Here is a 13,571-nt window from a genome sequence, read left to right as displayed (position 1 = left end):
TGCCTGACCTCACAAATGCTCTTCAGGAAGAATGGACATACATTCCCATAGACACACTCCTAAACATTGTGGACAGCCTTCCTAGAAGAGTTGAAGCTGTTATAGCTGCAAAGGGTGGGCCAACTCAATATTGAACCCTATTGACTAAAACTGGGATGTCATTGAAGTTCATGGGAGTGTAAAGTCATGCGTCCCAATACTTTTGACAATACAATGTATCTTTTTTATATATATGCACACTGGTTATATTCAAGGGTGGGGTTATACTAAACACATATTTTATTACACACTATTACTGTCCAAAAAATATATTAATTTATATTGATGTATATTTATTTTAAGATACAGAATACTTACATGATTATTATTTTAGTAATTGGAGAATCATTAAACACGTTATTAGTCAAACTCCAATGCTCCCCAATCAGCTTGGCTTCGGATAGGATAAAAACGCTCAATTCCTGATGTTCTCAGGGCATTCAGCACAAAGGAAAAAAAGAGACACTCCCATAGTGCAATATATTTATTAAAAAGATTAAAAGCATATAAAAAGCCGCTCCCATAGGTGTATGTAACATCAGACTCAATGAAACCTCACTAGGAGTACCAATACGGTTGACTCCTGGTCTGGACAGGAAGTGATGTCACCTACTACCGTTCCTACACATTGCGTCACATGACGCGTGACTTTGACAGGGATCAAGTCATGTGATGAAGTCACATGCCATATGAAGCAAGGTGTAAGATTGGTAACGGGTGACATCATTTCCTGTCCAGATGGGGAGTCAGCCATATTGGTATTCCTAGTAGGGTTTCATTGAGTCTGATGTTACATACACGGGATGCCTGAGGAAAGCTGAGCCAGGTGGTTTATCCAAACATGCTTACTGTGACCACTTATTAATTAGGGGTCATGGGGCTTTGGCATTCGTCTTTCCCTATGGGCACTGTGGATCTGTTTACACACATTTTCTGCCATGTTGGGATTACACTGGATTAAGTGGCTTCGCAACTTAATCATAGGTTACACGGATCTTTAGATCCGCGTAACCTATGTGATTTAAGATCCGCCGCCGCAATTTTTTAAAGCAAATGCTAATTCACAAAGCACTTACCTCAAAACTTGCGGCGGTGTATCTTAAATCCCCCAAAGGAATTCAAATTCCGCGGCTAGGGGGAGTGTAGTATTTAAATCAGGCGCGTCCCAGCGCCGATTTTACTGCGCATGCGCCGTCCGCAAATTTTCCCGGCGTGCATTGCTCCCAATGACGTTGCTAGGACGTTTCGGCGTGAGCATAACTTGCGTCCAGCGCTTTTGTGAATCGACGTACGCAAACAACGTAAAATGTAAAAATTTGACGCGGCAACGACGGCCATACTTAACATTAGCTGCGCCATTGAAGCAGGGGTAACTATACGCCGAACGCAAACGACGTAAAAAAAAAGCGCCGGGCGGTCGTTCCTTTCGGAATCGGCATATCCCCTCATTTGCATAATCGTCGCGTAAATAAACCTAAACGCCACCTAGCGGACAGCCGGGAATTGCAGCTTAAGATCCGATGGTGTAACACAGTTACACCTGTCGGATCTTAGGCATATCTATGCGTAACTGATTCTATGAATCAGTCGCATAGATACGACCGAAGTAAATCAGAGATATGACGGTGTATCAGGAGATACACCGTCGTATCTCTATGTGAATCTGGCCCAAAGTGTAATTTCTGAAAGGAAAAAAAGTCTTTTAAAACCGGACTTGCGGCTATAATGAATTGTCGGCTCCGGCAATTCAGAGAGGATTCATTCATAAAAAAAAAAAAAATAGCGTGGGGGTCCCCCCTAATTCCATTACCAGGCCCTTCAGGTCTGGTTTGTATTTTAAGGGGAACTCCACCCCAAATTAAAAAAAAAAATGGCGTGGAGTTCCCCCAAAAATTCACACCAGACCCCTTATCCGAGCACGTTAACCTGGCCGGCCGCAGAAAAGAGGGGGGGACAGAGTGCGCCCCCCCCTCTCCTGAACCATACCAGGCCACATGCTCTCAACATGGGGAGGATGTTCCCATGTTGATGGGGACAAAGGCCTCATCCTCACAACCCTTGCCCGGTGGTTGTGGGGGTCTGCGGGCGGGGGGCTTATCAGAATCTGGAAGACCCCTTTAACAAAGGAGACCCCCATATCCTGGCTCCCCTATGTGAATTGGTAATGGGGTACATTGTACCCCTACCATTTCACAAAGAAAGTGTAAATAGTTGGAAAAAACACACACACACCGTAGAAAAAAGTCCTTTATTAATAAAAAAAAAAGGCGGGCCACCCATCACGTGACCCCACACCCTCTGACGCACCCTCTGCTATGTCACTGGGGAAGTCCGGCTTCCCCCTTGCGTCAGAGGGGGCGGGGTCACGTGACGGGTGGCCCCGCCTCCCCTATATAAGAAATGTCACAGCTTCAGAATGGATGGATCTTCTCATCGCTGGACCGGAGATCACCCGTCGCTGGATACAGACAACGTTGGAGCAGGGAGCTGGGACCGAGTGGATTACCACCGCTGGATTTGTTTTCCTTTTTTTTATTAATAAAGGACTTTTTTCTACTGTGTGTGTGTGTGTTTTTTCAAACTATTTTCACTTCCTTCGTGAAATGGTAGGGGTACAATGTACCCCATTACCAATTCACATAGGGGGGGCAGGATCTGGGGGTCCCCTTTGTTAAAGGGGTCTTCCAGATTCTGATAAGCCCCCCGCAGACCCCCACAACCACCGGGAAAGGGTTGTGGGGATGAGGCCCTTGTCCCCATCAACATTGTCCCCCCCTCTTTTCTGCGGGCCGGCCAGGTTAACATGCTCGGATAAGGGGTCTGGTGTGAATTTTTGGGGGAACTCCATGCCTTTTCTTTTTCAATTTGGGGTGGAGTTCCCCTAAAATCCACACCAGATCTGAAGGGTCTGGAATGGATATTTGGGGGGAACCCCACGTCATTTTTTTTTAATTGACGGCGGGGTTCCCCTTAATATCCATTCCAGACCTGAAGGGCCTGGAAGGGACCCCCACGCTATTTTTTTTTTTTTATGAATGAATTCTATCTGAATTACCAGAGCCAACAATTCATTATAGCCGCAAGTCCGGTTTTAAAAGACTTTTTTCCTTTCAGAAATGACACTTTGTGCAGAGACAGTTCTAAGTACGAGAAACATGCGCTATTTCACATGCTAACTTTACACTCCCCCTAGGTACGAAATTTAAAGGAATATTTCACTTTTATTGTTTTACTTTTAGCATTATTAAATTCACTGCTCCTGAAAAAATGGCAGTTTTTAAAACTTTGTTTTGCATTGATACATGTCCCCTGGGGCAGGACCCAGGTACCCAAACACTTTTTAGGACAAAACTTGCATATTAGCCTTTAAAATTAGCACTTTAGATTTCAAATGTTCGAGTCCCATAGACTTTAATAGGGTTCTAAAGTTCACACAAACATTTGGTGTGTTCACAGGTTCTGGTGCGAACCGAACAGGGGGGTGTTCGGCTCATCCCTAGACTAGACTGACGTTTAACATGGGATGGGGTGCCCGGGTTTGAAAAAATGGTGCTCCCCAGCTGTAGGTCTTGTAGAGAAGAAATGGGGCTACATGTGTGCCAATTTCCCGAGACCAGGGGATCTACGACCAGCCAGTACCGGGTCCCAAAAATCACTGGAGGAATTACCGTTTAACATGGGAGTCTATGGAAGGGGTGCCCAGGTTTAAAAAAAAAATCGGTGCTCCCCAGCAGTAAGTTCCCCGGACAACAAACTTGTCACACTTGTAGAGAAAGAGTGGGGCTACATATGTGCCAAGTTTGGGGTTCAGGGGAGCTATGGCGGATCGGTACCGGGTCCCCAAATCTGGGAGATCAGGCGCAAAAAGGTGACTTGAGTATAAGCCGAGGGGGGCATTTTCAGCACACAAAAAAATTGCTGAAAAACTCGGTTTATACTCGAGTATATACGGTATATTTATTTCAAAATATCTTTACATAAATAGTATTTTATTCATTTGAGAATTATTAAATGGATGGTTTATTATATTTGATTGGGAATGTGCATTTAATTAAATTTAATTAACCACAGTTACTTGGGGATTTAGTGCTGCCTTTTATTTTGTCAATATTTTTTTTTTTTTTTGTCTACAAAGGATAATTGCCCATACACACACGGTAGACATTTTTTTCTCTCTAAAGATCTTTTCCAAGGCTATATAAATATAATATCTATTCCGTGGCCATTTCATGTTTTCTTCACAACTGATTTATGAACTGCAAACAGCACAGATGTAATCTTCATAAAGAAATAGACATTAAATCTTTTTTTTTTTTTTTTTGTTTTTTACTTACAGCTAAACTCGTATTGATAGCTTGATATAACCCTATTATATTTTATGATTTGAAATGCTCATTTCTTGACACAAAATCATATTTTTTTTAATTTGACATTTTTATTTGAAATCTTGTAGGATGAAGGCTTTTTGAAGCATTTTTTTTTTTTTTTATTGTGTATTATACTAGTTTTATTCAATTTTTTTTTTCAATAGTATGGTTTATTGAATTTAACATAGGACAGATATCAATTGTAAATGAGTCGAAATTTGTTTTCGAGTTCCATGGATGGGGCAGAAAATAACATAGAGTTAGCATACAACAAAGGGAATGGTATACATCATGGAAGCAGAATCCTAAAATTAATTTTCATACAAAGACAAATGAAGAGTTCCCAATCAAATACAGCTGTAATGAGTGTTATTACTAATTTAAAAATCTTAGGATTTACAGGGAAAGCTTTGTGCTCAGAATCTTTATTGGGTACCTGATGCTACATAATTTAAAGGTAAGACATATTTACACCTTTCACATCTAGATGTGAGCTGATAATAGTGAAAGTGTTTGTGGAAAGTTTGTATTCCTCAGATTTTTTTTTCTAAAAGCAAAATTACTCAAATAAATATCGGGGATTGCTTGTGCAGGAACAATGGATTTCTTTTGAAAATCTGTATAACTTCAAATCAATATACCATATATACTCGAGTATAAGCCAACTCGAATATAAGCAGAGGCACCTAATTTTACCACAAAAAAATCGGAAAACGTATTGACTCGGGTATATCCTAGGGTGTCCATCTGCATGCCTTATTGTGCCTCGCTGTGTCCATGTCCATGCCTCACTGTGCCCATGAGCATTCCTCACTGTGTCCATGCCTCACTGTGTCCATGCCTCACTGTGCCCATGCCTCACTGTGTCCATGCCTCACTGTGCCCATCCTCACTGTGCCCATGCCTCACTGTGCCCATGCCTCACTGTGCCCATGGCTCACTGTGTCCATGACTAGACTTATGTTTAACATGGGAGTATATAGAAGGGGTGTCCAGCTTTGAAAAATTGGGGGCTACTGGTGTTCCAAGTTCCGGGTCCAGAGGATGGTAAAATATGTCTTATTGCATTAACTGAATCATTTATCATAACCACCATAACAGTAAAGGATTGTTACAGTAGATATGTTTTCCCCCAGGTTACTTATATCTGTTCCAGTCAAGTACTGTAGGTGATACCAACCCCTCCCCCCCCCCAAAGAAAAAAAAAAAAAAAAAAAAAAACCCCCCTAGAAAAAAAAAAATTCCCCTAATAACTCGACAACCAACCCCTACTTGGCCGCACAAGTCAGTAAAGCTTCTTGCTTTATACACTCAATTCCCAACCTATAATTGAGTGTTGGCCTATTGAGGGGTTAGGTTAGAGAGCAGCTGAGTCAGAGCGGACTCTCCGTCCGTAGCCCACCTATTTATATATATATATATATAAACAATTTAATAGCATTATTCATTCTGTCCCATCAAACCACAAACAAAAAAAAAAAAGAAAACCCCCTCAGGGGGAAAAGTCCCAATATCTTCATTAAATCATACGCCTCCTTTTCCTCTCGTCTCCCCTAATTTCCCCTCCCCCTCTCCTCCTTCCCCCCTCTCATCACCCTCCGCCCCCCTCCCCCTCTCCTCCTCCCCCTCCTCTCTCCACCTGCCTCTCATATCTCTCATTACCCATATTTCTTAACCATCCTCTGAGTACTATTCCTATTCCTGTGACTCCATCTCCTCTCAGTGTAAAAAAAAAAAAAAAAAAAAAAAGGGCTATCTTACCATTTACATTTAGCCAATTAGAGGGGTCCCCCCTAATCCCCCATGTGACCTAATTATTTCCAGTGTCCGTGTTCAAATAACATCACAATCCCCTACTCCTCCCTCCCCTCATCTATCTATCTATCGTGTACCTCCCCCCTCGCTCTTACCAGCTAGGTGGGGGGGTCTCCTCTACGCCCATTAGTACCCACTTGTGTCCAGTGTCCTGTGATAGTGTACAATAACATCATTGCCCCCCTCCCACCCTCCCCCAATAGTATATCTCCCCCCTCCCACCTACCAGACCCCCCACCCCCCGCCCCTCCCTACCCTCCCATTTCGAGGTAAATCTCCCAATAGGGACATATTCCCATTTCTTATCCCCAAATCTCAACCAAACCAAAAAAAAAAAAAAAAAAGGGGTGATTCATAATGTGCTGTGATTTATCCCTTAGTGGCCTACCCCCGCCCTCCCCCTACCAATTATTAGAATTATTAATATTATTACTATATCATTGTACCAACTCATTCCTATCTTCCCCCCCTCCCCCCTCCCCCAACCCCTACAACTAGCCAATATCCAATGTAATAATCACCCAACATTTAAAGTCCATTCAATTACATTATATCATATATCGTAATTTTGGTCACATCTTAAAGCGGTGGTTCACCCTCCTTAACAACAGTACAGCACTACATTCGGCACAGCAGCGCGAGCCACAGCACGCCCGACCGCATCCCCCTACCCCCGCACCCACAGCGCCACCGCACATCCAGGACTCCGACTCCCGCGGGGAATGGGCGTGCCCATGGAGAGGGTGGGTGACCGACGGCCCGCCCCGGCACGCCACGCCCCCCGAAGACAGCCGGAGCAGGCCCACGGCGCCCGCGCACAGGCTATGCGCAGGCGCCGCGAAGAGCCAAGCCCACCCCGGCCATCCCCGGAGAGGCGCGATGCAACACGGCCGGCCGCCAACCCCCACCGGAACGCCCACCCCCCGGAACCCCCAATGCACAACAGCACAGCGAGCACCGGAAAAAAAAAAAAAAAAAAAAAAACACAGAGAGGCATACCGTAGCCCGCGCCACCACGCCGAACCCAACGCAAAAAAAATTTCTTCTTTTTTATATAGGGTGAACCCCCGCTTCAATCATATTTTTATCAGTTACACCTTTTCCCCTTTATGAGAGAGAGAAAAAAAAGGAAAAAAAGGGTAGGAGGCTGGGGGAGGGAGGGGTAGCGTAAATCAAATCCTCATATACATTATTTCACTAGGAAAAAGGAGAGGGGGAAGGGCGCAAGAGGGAAAAAAAAAAAAAAAAAACCCTATTACCATAATTTAAAAAAAAAGCTCTAAGACAGATTAATCATTGATAATCAGTTGATAGCAATGACTAAATAGCTCATTTTCTAGGGCTTTCCTAAGGGGGAAAAAACGAGAGGGGGAAAATCAAGACTTTTTATATCTCATATCATCGCAGCCGGGAGGAATAATAAATAAAAAAAAAAATTATTTATCTGTGGGGCTGTAAATTTTCCTTCAAAATAAAAATAAAAATTACGCTACAGGATATATAACATTATATTGAAGTTCCTTTGCATATGCCGTTAAAAAAAAAAAACAAACAAAAAAAAAAAAAAAACACAAACTCCAGTATATTTCTTTAAATGTTAATTTTCCTGCAGGGACTTCAGTTCATATGTTGTTGTCTATTTATGATTTTATTTACGAGCGTTCAGAAATTCGCATATGCCCAGTGTTCCTCAAGTTTTTAATTGGGAGTCGCCAATTCTGGACTGTAAAAGGCTCTACTTTCAAGAAAGAAAAAAACCCTGGAAGGTCATTATACGTTTGTAGTATATACGTAGCTGCATCCTTCCTTATAGCCACTGCAATGGGGTACCTCCATCGATATGTCCCCCCTTCCTTTCGCACACAATCCAGAACAGGCCGCAACATTGCCCTACGCTGTAATGTGGCACGAGACAGGTCAGGCAAAATTTTCACTGATCCCCCCTCAAAATTAATCGTGCCCATGTCCCACGCTTTCCTAAGCAAAGCTTCTTTATGTGCATATCTATGCAATCGGCATATAATGTCCCGGGGTCTCTGGGGGTCCACTGATTTGGGACCCAAGGCTCTATGAACTCTGTCCAGGTCCAAATTTAGTGGGATTTTACCCTCTAAAATCAATTGAAAAATACTCATTGCCTTTTCTTGCAAATTTTCTTGTTCATTAACTTCAGGTACCCCCCTAATTCTTAAATTACAGCGACGGCTGCGGTCCCCAAGCTCTTCTATCTGCAACTGCATCTCCAAAGCCATTTCTGTATGTTCTTCTCTTTCCTTCTCTAGTTTCCCAATCCTTTCCTCCAGTTTTGAGACTTTCACCTCTCCTGCCTCCACTCGCTTAGATACCTCCTGTATCTCTACATATATTTGTTGTACGTCAGCATGATGTGCCTCTTCAATTTTAGCAATGAGAGCTTCTATGTCATTTTTAGTAGGCAGTGCCTCTAAGTCCACTCTTGTGGGAAGAGCCTGTATCAAAGCCCTCAGATCCTGCTCCATCTCTTGTAGGAATGCTGGACTCCTTAATGCCTCACTCTGCTTCTCTCCTATGACACTGAGTTCCAGGCTTCCTCCCACAGCACTCACCGCTCCACGCTGGTCTGCTGGGCTCTTCAGTACAGCTGTCTCACTTAGTGTACTGTCACTCACCACTCCAAGCTGGTCTGCTGGGCTCTTTGGTACCACGGTCTCACCTCGTGTACTGTCACCTCTTCCCTTGGTACTCACTGCCCCACGCTGGTCTGCTGGACCTTTTGATGCAGCGAGCTCTCCTCGAACACTGCCACTCTGCTCCAGAGGCTGATCTGCTGAGTTCTCTGCAGCGTCTGCACACTCACTTCTCCCACTTTTTTTTGGGGGGGGGGTTTCTCTCCCCCTTTTTTTTTTTTTTTTTTTCTCTCTCATTCTTCGTTTCCACTTTCTCTCCCTTCCCCTCAACGTCGGAGATGGAGGGATTTAAAATAACCTCCCTGAACGCAAAGGGACTTAATGTCCCAGAAAAACGCAGGATGTTGCTGAACGATTTGCGACATTCAGAGACAGATATTGCCTACATACAGGAGACTCACTTTAGGACGGGGGGGCTCCCACTATTGCAAAATAGGTTCTTCCCTTCGGCCTACCACGCAGGGAACCAGGAAGCAAAATCCAAGGGGGTCTCTATTTTGATTTCTAATAGGATCCCATGGACATTAGAAAATTGCTATCGAGACCCAAAAGGGAGATACCTTTTTTTAAAAGGGAAGATAGGAGAAACAAAAGTGACTTTAGCTACAGTGTATGTGCCTAATGTACATCAAGATACCTTTATGAGGAAGACTCTCAAAGAATTGATGGAGTTTTCAGAAGGCAAATTGATTTTGGGGGGGGATTTTAATATCCCCCTGAATCCAAAGATAGATACCTCAAGGGGAACTTCGTCTATCACAGAGGGGGTCAGACGGGAGGTCCTACGTAGACTGTACGAAATCCAGCTGGTGGATGCATGGAGGATGTTACATGGGGAAGAGAGGGACTACACCTTTTTCTCCAATCCCCACCAGGTGTACTCCAGGATAGATCTCTTCATGATACCTCACTATCTGATCTCCTCTGTGAAGGAGGTGTCCATTGGTAGTATTACATGGTCGGATCATGCCCCAGTTAGCCTGCGTATCTCACTATCTGGCATAGGGCTTGCACAGGAGAGAAGGTGGCGTCTAAATGAAAGCCTCTTGCAGAATAGGGAAGTGAGAGAAGATGTTGCTCGGGAAATTACAGAATATTTCCAAATGAATGCTACCCCCGGGAGTAATCTAGGGATGGTGTGGGAAGCGCACAAAGCGGTGATCAGGGGGGTCCTTATCAGACATGGATCGATTTTAAAAAGGAAGCGAGAACAGCAGGTTAAAAATTTACTAACAGAGATCCAGGAATTAGAACTACAACATAAAAAGACACATACCCCTCAAACAGGCAGAGAATTGAGCCACCTGAGAAGGCAGTTGACAGAGATCTTACGCTATAAGGCCAAAGCAATAATACAAAGGGGAAGGAAAATAAATTACGAATTTGGAGACAAGTGTAGTAAACTACTAGCTGGGAAATTGAAAGAGAAGAGTCAACAAACGTATGTCCCGCAAATCAAGGGGAAGGAGGGACAATTAAAACGTACGCCAAAGGAGATAGTGGAGGAGTTTGGGAGATATTATTCCTCTCTATATAATTTGGCACAGCTACCAGTAGCCCCACCCAAAATAGAAGAATATCTTTCAGCAATGGACTTAGCTAGGTTACCATCAATAGCTCAGGCCAGTTTAGACACCCCCATCTCGATAGAAGAAATAGAGGCAACGTTAAAAACTATGAAGGAAGGGAAAGCCCCGGGACCGGATGGCTATACGATAAGATACTATAAAGAATTTGTAACACTACTGAGAGGGCAGTTAGCAGAGTTTCTCAATGCAGTAGGCCAGACGGCTGGGTTCCCGCCGGACGCATTACTAGCTCAAATTATAGTCATTCCCAAAGATGGGAAAGATCCGGCGGAGTGCGGCAGCTATAGGCCGATTTCATTGTTAAACTCCGATTTAAAACTCTTTACGAAGTTACTAGCAAGACGGATCCAAGTATGGTTACCCGAGCTAGTCGATATGGATCAAGTCGGATTCGTACCTACACGGGAGGCAAGAGATGGTACAATAAGGGTTCTTAATCTGGTGCAGGAGGCCACTGACGGGGACATCCCTTGCGTGTTCCTAAATACTGATGCCGAGAAGGCTTTTGATAGAGTGAGCTGGAATTTCCTGTTCTCAGTACTGAGACACGTGGGCCTGGGGGAGAATATGTTAAGGTGGATAGGAAGTGTTTATACAGACCCACGTGCCTCAGTGAGAGTTAACGGGATGTTCTCTAAAACTTTCCAAATCACAAACGGAACGCGCCAGGGATGTCCCCTGTCACCGCTACTATTTGTGCTATCTTTGGAGCCCTTATTAAATAAAATACGCCAAAATCCGGATATACAGGGTATACAGATAGGGGGGAGAAGGCATAAAATAACCGCATTTGCAGATGACTTGCTGTTTACTATATCAAACCCTCACGTATCTCTTCCCAATCTCGTCAAAGAAATCGCTAAATTCGGAGAGCTCTCCAACCTAAAAATAAACCAAGCAAAATCTGAAGCAATGAGTGTGTCAATGACACCCCAGAAACAGTCAATTATACAACAAAACTTTGGTTTTAAGTGGAAGACTGCGCTAAAATACTTGGGTACCCTGATTCCAGCAAACATAAAAGAAGTTTTTAAAATAAATTTTCCACCTCTTCTTACTTCAATAAGAATGCTACTAGAGAAATGGCAACATGGACTACATTCATGGTTCGGCAGAAATAATATAGTCAAGATGAGCATCTTGCCAAAGATTACGTATTTGTTTCAAACACTGCCGATATTGATACCATCGGCCTTCCTACGGCAAATTAGTGCCCTCCTGATGAAATTCATCTGGGCAGGGAAAAAGGCAAGAATTAAGAAAGAGGTGATGAGGTTACCCAAGTGTTTTGGGGGGATGGCAGTCCCGGATATTGCCAAATATTATCAAGCGGCACATTTGACGAGATTGATAGACTGGTGTAGAAACGGACACTATAAAAGGTGGGTTGAGGTAGAACAGCAGACCTGTCCAATAACACTAAGTAGAGCCCCTTGGTGTTATAAGTTATTGCCAAGTAAGATGAAGAAACATCCCATAATTGGCCCAACGTTGTCAATCGCAGCTAAAATATGTAAAAATCCAAAATTCTCATCGAAGTGTTCTCCCCTGTTCCCTATATTAGGGAACCCAGGCTTCATACCAGGTACAGCAGGAGCAGTTTTTAATAAATTAAAACAAAGGGGTAAAGTACAGGTATCACATTTTCTGCAAACTGGTATGTGGCCATCATTGGAGGCCCTAACAAAGAGAGGAGGGAATTATGAGTTATCCTTTTGGCAAGCATTTCAAATAAGCAACTTTTTAAGATCCCTGGGACAACCATCTAATTTTCGGCGACAACTAACAAAATTTGAACAATACTGCGACGAGGAGGAACCAATACAAAGAGTGAGCTCAAAGATGTATAGACTATTGAATTCCCCTCAGGAGGATTTTGAGTTGCCGGGACTGGGGAAATGGGAAAGAGATCTGGGGAGAAATTTCTCACAGACTCAACGTAAACACATAATTCACTTAGCACTAAACTCCTCAATATCTACGCGAATACAGGAATCCAATTATAAATTATTGTTCCAATGGTATTATACACCAGTAAGGTTACATACATTTTTTAAAGGCTACTCAGAGTATTGTTGGAGATGTGGTGTGGAGCAGGGAACTTTGCTGCATATATTTTGGTCCTGTGCAAAAGTAAGAGATTACTGGAAGGAAGTCCAGAGAATTGTTCAAAAATTTACGGAGCACCAGATTCAGGAGGATCCAGCTTTTTTTCTGCTCCATTGCTCACAAATCCCAGTGCGAGAGTACAAAAAGATGGTGATATGTCACATGATAAATACTGCCAGAAATGGAATAACATTACAATGGAGAGACAGTAGATCACCCTCTATTGCGAGATGGCTCAATAGAGTGAGAGAGACTGGAGCTATAGAAGACCTGATCCTCTCAGCCCGGAACAAAAGGGAACAGTATGTAGAAACTTGGACAGGTTGGAATCAGTTTATGAGTACGGAAGAGGGGAAGAGATTACTGGTGGAATAGATAGGGGAGAGAAGATCCCTTTTTGGGTAGAAGTGAAAAGGGAGAGGCCGAAGGGTTGAAGTAAGGGAGGATCCGTCCGTCTCCGGCGAGGTAGGGGAGGGAGAGGAGGGGAGGGGGTTGGCGGGGTTTTCTCTTTTTTTTTTTTTTTTTTTTGGTTGTTGTTTTGTTGAGGATTATGTTGATTCTAGGTTTAAGGGGGGGTTAGGTGGGGTATAGGAATGGACAAGGGAACAGAGGGGAGGAAGAAGTGTGAGGTCAATACAGTGGTACTAGGAAACGGGAAAAGAAGTTACTGATAAAAGGCAGGCGGGCTTGGGAATAGAGCAAGAGGACCGGGGAGGTAATGCTTTTGGTTTATTCTTAAGTTTCTGAATCCCCACCTGTTTATTTGCTAGCCCATCATAAGTGTGTAGTGATAAGAACTATATGATTATGTATCCATTGTATAAGATATGTTAACCTTCTGTGAACCTTACCATAAAAGAAAAATAAAATAAAAGATTTAAATATGAAAAAAAAAAAAGTACTGTAGGTGATAGAGTTACATTATGTTTGGGGTCTTATATATATATATATATATATATATATATATATATATATATATATATATA

This window comes from Rana temporaria, chromosome 3 (genome assembly GCF_905171775.1).
Source record: "Rana temporaria chromosome 3, aRanTem1.1, whole genome shotgun sequence".
Classification (NCBI taxonomy): Eukaryota; Metazoa; Chordata; class Amphibia; order Anura; family Ranidae; genus Rana; species Rana temporaria.
This window is presented reverse-complemented; position numbering follows the sequence as displayed.